Below are 12,107 nucleotides of genomic sequence, written 5' to 3' on the forward strand. Positions count from 1 at the left end.
TGGTCAGGAGCTACTCGGCCGTCCAAGGCGCCGAGTTTTATATCCTTCCTTGTCCCTGGGCTCCCTAGATGGGGGCGGGCTTGTCGGGAAAGGAGGGTCCTGAAAGTTCACTGTGGCACCCACACACACACACACACTCAATAGGGAACACGTCCCCGTCACGTGTTGGGAGAGAAGGATGCACTCTGCGTCGCGCAGATTCTGGAATGCTCTCGAACAGCATTCCTGCGCCTTTCATGTGGTCGCACGTGCTCGGGGTAGGGGAAACGGTCGTTGACCACTTCTCCCTGGAAGACGGTTGCTGCTGTCAACTTGATGTGCCCCTTGGAATGTCTAGTACTGCCGAACCTGGCAGCTAACTTCTTTCTGTACTGCAGAGCTGGCTGGCCAGATGCGGGGTGGATGACCGACGCCGCTTCCGTGGCTAATTCAGGCGTTTACCCCGCATGCCTTTCGCGACTCATCGGCATTCCGCTGCTACCACGCCGATTTTTTTCTCACGAAGGAGGCGAAACGTAACAGACTGCCCCGCCGGGAGAAGGAGAACCCGATGGACAGGGGACTGCATCCGCTGTCTGGAGGGATGTCGCTCGTGGGTGCTTTTAACTGGAGTCGGTCATCTCTCGTTGCTTCTTGAGCCCAGCGCACCTCGAAGGCTTCCTTCGCACGTTCAGGTTCACAAAGGGCACTGCAACGTGACTTCAAAATGACGGGTTCCCTGCTAGCGTTAGAACTACGCCGAAAACCCAACCGGTCAGTCAGCAAGCACGACACAATCCACACTAAGCAATGCCAGGCCCTTTCGCTCTTATTCAGTCATTTAATCCTTTAATCCCTGGGAGTAGTCCAGCAGCACTCAGTGTCCACAAATCCGAACATTACACTGCAAAACCCGTCTCACTTTGAAACAAAAAAGCAAAAACGATATGTTCAAAAGCCTATATCAGGAAAAAAAACACCAGTAAGCAGCAACTTTGATGCTTATTCTTGCGTTAGGGGCCTCGAATTAAGCCATCGGCATTACCTTGGAGACTCCCCTTTTTGTAACGTAGGTCAGTTCGTAATGATCACGACAATTACGAACAAGCTTGTTTCCCTTTCATTCTACATGGCAGCATAGTACCCTAACCTTGCATAACCCTGCAAAGATTCACTCAACACCGCAGCCAAAGTCACATTAATTCCCCTAATGTCATAAAAACAAAGCGACTCCAGGCGCTTATGCTATTGACCCACAATGGCCCATCTTACTAGCACTTCCGCGTGTCAGCGGACGCTACCACAGTTGCATGGTGCAAAACCCATTGCATCAAAGAAACACTATACCGCTGCTGCGAAAACCAACAAAGAGCATTTCAAAGCTATATATGCTCGAAACTTTTTCCTTCTGCAGGAAAACAAAAAAGAAAAAGCAAACAGCATCGACTCATACTTAGACTATGCTGCTAACTACCCACTTCGCGACTCGAAGGGGTTGCCCATTCTTCAGCCGCGCCCTGCGCGGTCGCAGACTGACAGTGGCTTTAGCTGCCGACAACCGACAAAAATCGAGGGGCCTAACTGCGCGTTGACACCTGAGAGCTCCACACGCCCTGCAACAACGATTAGTTCCGTACCCCGCCCGCGCGTCTCCAACGTCCGAGCAGCGCTTGAACAGTTGAATACGAGGGGGTGACGGTCGTGCATAAAAGAAATGCCTGCGTGTTCTGTCTCGATTCCAGAAACTCCCTCGTTTATTTTTTCCACTAGAGCGCGTTCTGCTGCGTTCCCTCGTGAGGTAGAAATGCGTGCTTCTCTCTGGCCCGCTGCGTGTTTCACTCGTCCTGCAACAACTCCTGCAGTGTCTCCACAATCGGGCAGGTGGCTTTCGTTTTGTATTAACTCGCCTAGGCAACCGGGCCTTCGTGCGGTGCCTATCGCATCTAGAGTGTCGCGGTGGCAGTCTCCGACGATTACGTTTTTGACCGGCCTTAACCCTTACAATGTTTTGGGCCCGTCCTTCGTCCTTTTTCTGCGGTCTACCCCTTTGCTTGGCTCTCCTTGAGCGTGGCCGCTTTCCAGAAACTGCCCTGACTGTTTTCTCCTGCGCGCCTCCCTTTCCTGCGGTGACCTCACCCTTCGCCTCTGCTTTTCGACGCAGCACCGAGCCGCATTTCTCTCTTGAATTCCAACTATCGGCTCGTGCTTTCGGTGAGGCACTGCGCATCGCAGCATCCAACTGTTCTGACGGCACCTTACTTTCGTCTGAGCATAACTTGCTCTCCTGAGGCTTACTAATCGACCCTGCGACCCTAACTCCCTGGCCTGCAACTTGATCTAAACCACACTCGATGGCTAACGTTGCGATCTGCCCTTGGGTTTCAGCGGTGCACTCGGGTGATTCGCAGTCGCTCTCCTTACAGCAAAGCGCTGTGTCCAATACTTGGCTACTACTGTTCGGCAGCCGCATCGAAGGAGGGTCTCCCTTGATTCCCTGACTGCTCTGGCCCGCAAGCTCACTAGTCTCTTCCTGAGCAGAAGCATCAACCTCACTTGTCAAAGCAGCTTTTGCCCCAAGGCTAGAGACGGTCGCTTCTCCCGTATTAGCGTTGTCTGTGCTCGCTAACGAAGCAGATTGCTCGGCTCTGTCGTTGACGGGATTGCTGCGACTCACAGCTTGCTCTTGAATCCTATTAGACACGGCCTTCACTAAATTCCCGTGAGGACCTTCCTCACGTGACTCAAGGACTACATTTCCCTGATCACTGAGACCTTCGGCGTTTTTCTCCAGGGTACTAACCCCTTTACCGCAGAAATCCGCCTCCATCCCGGAAAGTGCATGCGCTTCTGAGCTCGCAACTACCGCATTGCACCTTTCCTTGTTCCTAGCACTGGTGCCCAAACTCTCCCTTGAGCCCTTGTGGCTTGCGGATTTGCACCTTTCGCTAGTTTTTCGACCGAGATCCTCGGTCCACGCTGCTGAAGTGGCCTGCCTTTCCTGGACCAAACCTGTCCTATGCCGCCACTTATGAGCAGCAGCCGTGTCCTCCGGCGACTGAGCTGAGCTCGCAACTCGGTCCCTGACACTCTCGCGAGGTAGCTGACCATTGCCAATTTGGCTCGTGAATTCGACCTCTGCGGATAGTCTAAAGTGCCGGAAAAGCTCACTCTTAGCTATCGCATAGTTGTGGGCATCCTCGTCCGACAACCGCGCTAATACGTTGCTGGCTTCACACGGAAGGACTCCCATCAACACAATTGGCCAATCACCCTGATCCAGCTGTTCCTCCTTGCAAATTTTCTCAAAATTTTCCAGAAAAGTACTGAAATTTTCCCCTTTTCTGAACATACTTAACCGAGATCGCGTTCTTATGCTTCTGATCGCGTTAAGTTTATGCTTGATTTCCCGCTGTCGCTCCTGCTCCTCTTTCTCTAGTTTTTCCCTACGTTCAAATTCCTCTTTCTCTTGTTTTGCCAATTCACTCTTTGCCATTTCCCTTTCCTCAATGGTCTCAAGGCATTCCGCGAGCTCGTCATCTTCAGCCTCCAACGCAAGAATAGCCTTTAGCAGTTCTGGTTTTCTGAGTTTGTCTGAGACATCCAGACACAACTCCTTTGCAAGTTCCAGTAACTTCGGTTTGCGTAACGATTTCAGATCCATGGCCGCTCCGAGTGCTGCTTTCTCTACTGCCCCTATTGTCTTGCCGCACTAACCCGGCAGCAACGACAATCCCAATTACCAGCTCTGTTTCTGACACTTAACAAAAGCCTGGCAAAACTTAGTAGAGGAAAGTCCCGCACTCACCAAACCTCGCAGCCAAGAACCCAGCGCAGTCGTTCCGCCGCAGGCAACCAGTCATCACACAGGGCTGTTGCACTGCTCCCGACTCGCCGAACTGCTGCTTAGCAAACCGTTGACCACGTCTCTCCGCTGGCGTCCGTTGACTCGATTCCACCGCTGGCAACCAGTTATTAAAGATCAGGTAGCATGGTCGTGCCGGAGAGGGGATGAGGAAGGTCGGAGACGAGGTTTGAGGGAAAGACAAAAAGAAGAACTTTATACAAGGGAATTTACATATATACAAACAGCAACTGGGAGAACGTCTCAGTAAGAGAGTCTCAAAACAAGGAGCAAAGCTACAAGACGATGAGCTCAGATGGTCAGGAGCTACTCGGCCGTCCAAGGCGCCGAGTTTTATATCCTTCCTTGTCCCTGGGCTCCCTAGATGGGGGCGGGCTTGTCGGGAAAGGAGGGTCCTGAAAGTTCACTGTGGCACCCACACACACACACACACTCAATAGGGAACACGTCCCCGTCACGTGTTGGGAGAGAAGGATGCACTCTGCGTCGCGCAGATTCTGGAATGCTCTCGAACAGCATTCCTGCGCCTTTCATGTGGTCGCACGTGCTCGGGGTAGGGGAAACGGTCGTTGACCACTTCTCCCTGGAAGACGGTTGCTGCTGTCAACTTGATGTGCCCCTTGGAATGTCTAGTACTGCCGAACCTGGCAGCTAACTTCTTTCTGTACTGCAGAGCTGGCTGGCCAGATGCGGGGTGGATGACCGACGCCGCTTCCGTGGCTAATTCAGGCGTTTACCCCGCATGCCTTTCGCGACTCATCGGCATTCCGCTGCTACCACGCCGATTTTTTTCTCACGAAGGAGGCGAAACGTAACAGCGTGCTCTACGTCTCTGCCTTGGTCTGCCAAAATCAGTTTCAAACGCCCTGCTTTATCTCGAAGCCAGTATGCCCGATTTAATTTCCCGCTTTCAAATACTCACGGTGCGAACTTTCCTCAGGTCGTTGAACCCGATGACTAATGTCAGTACTCCTATTTTTGTGTCTCAGCAGGCCTCATTTTTTTACCAACATTGGCCACGATATAAAATGCCACAAATTACCTTAACGCAGAAACTTTTAACCCCGATTGGTGTTGATCTCAGTTCCTTGCAGTGGGTTGACGACACGCCGGCAGCAGTGGAATTCCATTTTGACCACGTTTTCCCATCTCATGCGAAACACATGCCCACAAACATTTTAAACGGCATTCTTTCTGGTCATATAGCGGAATTCCCCCATCATGTGGTGCTTTCTACTGATGCCTCCGTCAGCGGCCAAAAAGCTGCAGTTGGCATCTTTTCGCAGGATTTGGCATGGAGCTATTCTGTCCGCATCCCAGATTATATCCCCATATTCTTTGCGGAATTTTTGGCTCTTGGAATGGCCCTGCACAAAATTCCGTGTCATGTATCTCACGTGATCATCCTGGCTGATTGCTTGTCAGTTTTAGTCTCCCTTGAAACTTCCCAAAAAGATTTTTTGTGCCGCTTCCTGCGATTTTTTGTCCCGTCCACTTTAAAGGAGGTCCGTTTTGTCTGGATTCCTGGTCATGCAGGCATTCATTCCAACGAGGTGGCTGATGATTTAGCAAGGTCAGCTTTTGACGGGCCAGTAACGCATCCCGTCCCGAATTTCAGTCTGCTGGCGATCTCCAGGTTTCAGCGGTTCCAACACATATCAACCAGGTTACGCGATCCCCTACTAAATACTGCTGATTATCAGCACTTAGCGTATAAATGGAACGTCCGTTCGTGTAACACCAGGCAGTGTGAGGTATCAATGACGCGACTGCGGTGCAGGATTCCCAGTTTAAATTTATACCTATGCAGATGTGGCTGGTCTCCAACAAACCTATGTGACTCATGCGGGGTCGTTGAATCTGTGGACCATTTCCTGCTCTACTGTCCAAAGTTCGCACTTCAGAGAAAGATTTACCTGGAGGTCCCTCTCTCCAGGTTAGGGCTCCCGTTATCTCTGCCAGTGTTGTTATCGTTCGGAGCGAGCGCCAAAGGATTTGCTTTGAGTTCAATTTGTGGGAATCTACATGATTACATAATTGCAACTGGTAGGTTGATTTGCTAACTCCTTTAAAAATCTCGGAGTTTTTTTTTGTTTTTTTTTAATTATTATTATTCTCGCCAAAATGTTCTTTGTTATTTCACTTCAATTATTCTTCTGTCGTTTTTCATGAATACATTTTTCAAATTTCACGTTTAATCCTATGAAAATTTTCTTATGTATACCACTACACCTTGGCCAATCCCCCCACGTGGGTATGTGCCATTATAATGAGGTGAAGAAGAAGAAGAAGAAGATTACAAATGGCTTCGGTCGAAAGAGACGTTGATAACGCTGTCTGGAAACAGGGCTGCTTTGTTATTGCCAGGATTGGAGATGACCGAAAATTTGCTTGCAAATGGCTAAAATGAGAGCCGAGTGCTGATACTTATTCATGCGAGCAAACTCTGGGGAGGCTCTATGAGTTTCATCTACAAGAGAACAACAATGGGGAAGTGGTACGATACTGACTTGAGAAAAAGGAATGTCGTGGGATTGTTGGTATGACAAAACGATAAACGACGAAGTTTTCCCCGCGTGGCTGGTGCCTGAAGGTCTATGCTACGCTTCAATGCAGATACCTCTTGGTCACGTTCGTAGGGTGAGGTAATAAACCTTGCTGCTTTGTTTTGGGCTCATTTGAGAAGTTAAGTAAGGTTATCCTGGTGAGGCTTCCTTAAAAGTGAAGAATATTGTCACATAATGGTGACTGCCGTCCGTAGACCAGGAGGACGGCGACAGTCGCTTCTAGACAAGCTCTAAAGAACTGAACTTCTGAATGAGTCGGTGGCGGTGTAGCATCAAGCGTGCTCGGTGGTAGTCGAATCGAGCGCCCGCAGCTCTCTGCCGTGCAGAAGTCAAAGCTGGTAGCGAGCTTTCGAGACAAAGCGTGCACAGAACTTTCTGGAACAGCGTAGAATCCGCTCCGCTTGGATGCGTTCAATCGAGATAAATCTGGTCGCTTCTTGCATCTCAAGCTAAGTGATAAAGGGTTGTGCCGACCAATTTAAAGAATGAAAAAAAAAAACCAAAAACATTCTGCAATATTCTAGTGCAGTTCTGATAAGAGGTCTGTAAGCGCGGTGCCTAGTGTCTTTGTTAGCAAGGACCAAGCCGTGTTTCAGAAGGGCAGTTTCTCAACTCTTTGTTAGTTCCCTGGTCTATTTGTTCTTTCTATGATAGATTTGAGTTCAAGTTGACCTCATTATGTTAAAATAAAACCAGCTGTAATAGCGTTATTATTCAGTAGAGATTAAGGGGCAGTGGACTGTGGTTTAAAATTTTGATACTTAGGTTTATTGATATTATTCGGCCATCGGCGGCATCATTCAATTCATTTAGTTAGATGGTATTGAAGATCGGCAGGTCACTTCTGTTAATTATTTCCTATAAACGAAATATTCTTAAGCAAAACGATGCATTGATGAAGGTAACATAGTCCATGGGAATAACAAAAATTAAAAAATATTGCCCTGAAGGACCCTTGCGAAACACCTGAGGTCACTGTGATACGATTAAAAATGCACGAGTTTCATTCTCTCAGAATGATTAGTCATAAATTGTTCAGTTTAGTGAGTTGTTTTAGGCCGAAGCAAAAGTTGTGAACCATCAATAGGAAATGTTTGAGGAGGACGTGGTTAAAAACTTTAGAAAATCTATGAAAATATCCTTGGTGTTTTTCTACGCAGGCAGCTACCGGTATTGGCATGTAGGTTTTGGAATACGCATTGTTGCATCAATCATATAGAGGAATGGTATCCGCTTTTCTCCAGTCGAGTGGTATGCATCATTTCTCAAGTGAATGCGGATATGATAATACAAAAACAGTGAAGGACGGATTAGATGTGATTAGATTAAAAATTAGAACTAATTGCAAACCAAGCGGCAGGTACTGATGAACTAGCTGTTCTTTGCAAATAACAGAGGCTACGTCTCTCTGGTTTATTTCAGGCATTCTCTGAAAAGGAACAAAATATAACTGAGAGCCGAGCGGTATATTTCAGGAGAGGCTAGCCCGAAAACTAAAGCTACTACTTCTGAATGGGGGGCAGTGTGAAAAATTCACGACCACCGCGAACGTTTATTATGTTCGCTTCTCTCGAGTGTTGTTAATACATCGCTTTAGAGAAGCAGCTGTATTTCACTCTGTCCTACGCGCCAAGGTGTCTACGCAGCCTTAACGTTCAGCAGCTGAAACAAATGTTGAGGGATTGAGAGACCGCTTTTCTGCGATGCGAAGAGCAAAAAACTCACAGGGACACCTAATTCTATTATATGCTGGCAGTGCGATCGCATTCAAAGCTGCTAATGCCTTTACCGGAAGTAACGTCACTTCCGATGTGGTTGTGTCACTTCTGTCCTGCCGATAGGAATGCTCCTGTCCAGTGACACTGCTTCTGTCCAGCCAGTGGGTATGCTTTGGTCTGGTGGTGCAACTTCCGTGCACCGAATGGGCTATTTTCAGGGTCAACGTGGCATTTCGGGCCAATGTGGTATCAGTGCTGCCGAATTAAAACGCTGGAGAGATGTTAGATTTCAGCGAACGATAGAGAAGTCAACTTTTTTAGTCCAGTGACGTACACTTCTGCACCTCTCATAGCCCCGTGTAGTTTCGTGACGTTAATCCATACATCCCCTACAGCACATCTTATTCTGTTCTTCACTGTAGCTGATGCCACTTAGCTGCATTCATTAGACGCAGCAGTGTCTCTGCCCAAGTACTTCGGTAACGCGCCGATGATTCTACGATGTTCCTAGTCCTTCTGAAAGCTCCGAAGACTTCTAATCAAATCATTCCTCATACCTGACAGCTCAGACAGTTCTGGATCAAATGAAAGCAATGCTGGCACCTTCCAAGATTCTGCAACACGTTTTGTGAGCTTAGGTTCGCTCAGTATCGTTTGCAGTTATTGGCTCGGTTCTCTGCCCCTCTGAGCCTGCTTATCTGCTAGCGATGCAGCTAGCTACATGAGAATATGCAGCTTCGATGTTTATGCTTCACGCTCTTACAGCTGCTATTTATTTAGCTATGTTCCAGTTAGACCCGTTGTACACCCTCACTACATTTCTTACCAAAATTTATTAAACCGAAACCTCTGTCAGGATGGTCTTCGCTATTGAAGTATTCGGTGGGGATGTCTTTCCTGTAAAATAAAAGTTTTATCAGTACTTGGTACATGATACGGAAATCAGTAGAAAAATTGTGTTCTTAACTCCCATCAAGTGATTTGTGTTCTAGTTGAGGCACCTAAAACATCCTCAACCCTCGTCAACTATAATAATATAATGCTTGTTCACGCCACTTTTTTATTACTTCTGTTCGGCTCCTTGCGTAATAAAATGATAGGAAAATAATGATGCTCTGTGAAACACCAAGCGCCTTCAGGGATCACACCTTTATCTTTTGTCTATAAAGCTCCGAGTAGCCTCATACATAGATTTCACTATTTCTCAAGCCGGAACTCCGCGCAGATCATTGAAAGCGCCTATATTAAAGAGCCGCCAGTCTACTTTCCTACTTTCTGAGCATATGTGAAAACTTGGGTGAAGTGCATCCAACCAGCCCTGCCACTATTTTCAGACTTCACAGGAAATGTGGAAGCATGAAAAGAGCATGAAATACTCGTAATGTTGAAATACTTCTCATTATTAATAAAAGTATTGTTACGTGGCCCGTTTAGATGTGAACAAATATTCTTATTACACCTTTCAAGGCGCCTGAAATCCTCAGCAATATGTCCGTCAGTACACTTCCGTTTTTATACAATTTTTAATTCAGCTTCAGTCTTGTTTTTCAATTAAGGTAAATCTACTACTGACGATTGTAAGTTTTCCAAGGACTACCTGTTGGCTTTTCCAAAGCTTTAGAGCCCATTCCAAAATACATTGTTAAAGATATATACCGGGTGTCCCAGCTAAAGGTAACCAAACTTTAAAAAAAGGCGAAGTGTCCTAGCCCAGTGAAACCAACTGAGGGTTGTTCATAGTCGCGTGGCCTAGTCTTGAGTATTTTTTCGCTCTTCAATGTGAATTAATTAAATAATTTTAATTAGCTAACTTTTTAATTATTGACTTCGAGAAGAAAGTCTCAATGCAAAAGTTTGAGATCACCTCGAAAAACCGCTAGTAGTCATGTTTCCGTCAAGTTATGATTTACATAGCTTCATTTATTGGCCTTAAAAGAAAGTTGTCACGTGACCAGCTGCTCGCTCACTTCTCTGCCCAATGTGCACCCAAAGTGTAATCGAGGAGAGGACTTCAGAAAAACGGATTTTATTCTTTAAGGCACGTCTTGGGACGTTTTAGTGGCACTGTTGTCATGTGGAAGCTTTTTCTTATTGTGTGGATTATGGTTAAAGGGCGGTAAAAAGACTACTTTACGTAAATAGTACTTTGCTTCAAATGTCTCGGTAAGCTGTTTCTCAAAGCGATCTACAACTTTTCCATTGACACTTTGTTCCTCAAGTCAATAATTGAAAAGTTCGTTAATTAACCTTGACTAATTAGTCAACCTTGAAGAACGAAAAAAATACTCCAGGCTAGGTGACGCGACTTTAAACAACCCTCATTTGGTTTCAGAGGGCTAGGACACCCCGTGTTTTTTAAAAGCTTGGTGACATTTAGCTGGGACACCTGGTATATTTCTGCTGGCGTAGCTCGCCCTGCCTCACTTTATATCTCAACCATTTACGCAGTTCAGAAAAATATTCTTTAGCTCCGACCGTTTTCTGTGCCCTGCAGGCACTTACTGTGTTTGACACTTAGTCCTATACTGTGTATGAATTGTTACGACGCACTTAAATGGTAGCAGAGCACAGAGAGTTGGAGGCTTGAGAATTTGGCTGCAACTGGTCCGACTCTGGTTCTTTTCTGGTTTTCTCTGTTCTCATGTTCATCTTGTAAAGAAATTCATCCATTTCTTCAGGACTTCGAGAAAGTGTGGGGTAGCTGCCCTGGGCCCTCCAAAACCTAGACGCAGCAGTCTTGGCCGCAGTACTTTCTTAGCGAATCTATATGACACGCCTAGACGGACATGTAGCAGACAAGGGAAGAAAAAAGAGGGGTTCGTCGTCCTTGGCGGATATGGTCAGTCTTCCATGTGGCAGTAACAGCCTCAGCCAAAGGCGTTTTTTGGCGGCGCGGATGAGGATCGTGAAGGTTGGTTTAAGCTCTAGCGAAGAGTAAGCAAGTGTAACAGGTGTAACAGGTGGGATCAAACAATGTAGTTGTAAACGTCGTCTTCTTGCTATCGGGCGCAGCATTACTTTGGTTCGAGAGCTGCCAAGACTGCTGCCACTGCGATAGGCGCGCGCTCTTAGGGATGTTTCTAGCATCGTCGAGAGCACTAAACATTATAGCCGCAGACAGCACAATGATTTCTTCACCATGGCGTTTCCCGGAGTTACCCCCGAGCTTCCGATCGCTCCCTCGCTCCTGCGCTTAAAAGAAAATGCCGTTTGCCGTCACTATGCGGGCTCTCGCCTTGGCCTCTCTCGGGAAACGAGCTTGTGCGGTCAGTGGAGAGTGAACGGTGAAGCTTCCAATTTCTTCAGACTCTGACATTTTGAAGACCAAAGTGTTTGTTCGTGTCTATGTTGTAAATAGTCTTGCTGCAGTTGCGACCACGTTTTCAGCGACGAGCTTCCTTGACAAATCTCCTCAAACAAAAACTCTTGCATGTCAGTTCACGCTGTATGGGGGGTGAACATTTACGCCCACTTGGAGACAATTGACATTGCTGTCGAACGGTTCAGGACAGAGTTCACTATTACAGCACAAGCAACGCATGATGTGATTTTAGGTGGTTACTTTCTGCGCGATTGCGGCGCAGCGCTGGACTGCGCAGCTGGCGAAATTCCTCTTCGGCGCAATATTCTAACCTCCTTTGTAGAAAATTCACCCGGCCCTGGTCAGGCGGCATTTTAAGGCACGTATGACATTCTGTTCACGACAATGGGAGCACAGTTTTTGCCTGTAAACCGTCCTACGTGCCGTATAGGCTATAACACGTTTTGCAATGAAGCGGACCTTAAAAAATCCGCAAAAAATACTGCTGCACTGTAGTGCGTATACCTTGAGATTCTCAATGGCTGTGCACACCTTTGGACTGGGCACGTTTCAATGCCGCCCGCTTTTACCCCTTCTGGATTCGAACTCCCCAGATTTGTCCACTGTAAAACCTTTTGCTATTCGATCAAATTCTACTTTTCAGAGCCCCAGTGCTAATC

The 12,107-nt window shown here is 47.1% G+C and overlaps 1 pseudogene; it reads right to left on the minus strand.

The window, feature by feature from the left end:
• Window positions 1–12,107, minus strand: part of LOC149360366 (uncharacterized) — a 34,677-nt pseudogene that overhangs the window by 17,059 nt on the left and 5,511 nt on the right.

This window comes from Amblyomma mixtum, chromosome 2 (genome assembly GCF_055824585.1).
Source record: "Amblyomma mixtum isolate Tamu chromosome 2, ASM5582458v1, whole genome shotgun sequence".
NCBI lineage: Eukaryota > Metazoa > Arthropoda > Arachnida > Ixodida > Ixodidae > Amblyomma > Amblyomma mixtum.